The 977-nt window shown below is 44.0% G+C and overlaps 1 protein-coding gene across 1 annotated transcript in view; it reads right to left on the reverse strand.

Moving 5' to 3' along the window:
- Positions 1 to 977, reverse strand: part of LOC119589141 — a gene marked incomplete at its 5' end in the record, with an annotated part of 121,515 nt that overhangs the window by 101,302 nt on the left and 19,236 nt on the right.

Raw genomic sequence — 977 nt, forward strand, 5'->3', positions numbered from 1 at the left:
CAGTGGGGTGCAAGCACGCGGAACAACTATAGGGGGAATTCAGGAAAGCAAAACGAGCGCACACACGACCAGAATGTTGCCATGATTTTGTTTTGAGCCGAGGAGCCTTGCACAGGCAAGTACTGCAATTTCATTCCCATTATCGTCGAGTCGGCTTGTGACGCGCGTGATCCCGGGGAGCGCAAGTGGCCTGCCCTCCGGCGCTCTTCCTTCGCTGCTGCTGCCAGGGCTGCTCCTAATGCCAATGCTCATGTGTTGCGCATATTTCTTCTGAAACTGATGATGAACTGCTGCTCATCATGGTGCTATTACTGATTTGATTTACATAGTTACACTTGAACAAAAATCAAGTGTAGTGGCACTGAAATGAAACTATAAATCACGATGATACGAGTCAGACCAGACTCCTCCGTTTCGATTGTAACGTCTGAATCAAAACCGTCACGATTTATTGTTCCTTTTTTTCTGTGGTACATTTCATTTCTGTACATATTACCGTGTGTGTGCTCATACTGATTTTGATTCTATTAATATTGTTGCTGTCACTTCTACTACTACAACTAAAGTCGACGCGAGCACGAAAAAGTCTAACCGTACAGTTGACGCTTACTATGTGCCATTTGCTATTCTCCTTCTGTTCATGTATTCATCTTTCCCTTGCATTATCCTTTATCCTCTTAATCCTCTTGCTATCAGCCCCGCATCCCTTTCTGCTCCGCCTCCTTCCCCGATTCCTATATCATCGCCATCATGTCCATGCCATTACAAGTCCCTTGTCTTCAACACCGTTATTCTCAAAAAAAAAAAAATCCTTGCTATAGGAATCCCATGCTATATTCTTTCTTTTAAAAATACTCAACGGCAACGAAGACGCAAGAAAAAGAAGACAAAAAATACACAAATAAAAAAACGACGCCCAACAGAGCTTAAGGGGTTTGGGTGTGAGGGCGCGAGAGGAAAGAGGGAAAGGCATGATT

Source organism: Penaeus monodon, chromosome 25 (assembly GCF_015228065.2).
Source record: "Penaeus monodon isolate SGIC_2016 chromosome 25, NSTDA_Pmon_1, whole genome shotgun sequence".
Classification (NCBI taxonomy): Eukaryota; Metazoa; Arthropoda; class Malacostraca; order Decapoda; family Penaeidae; genus Penaeus; species Penaeus monodon.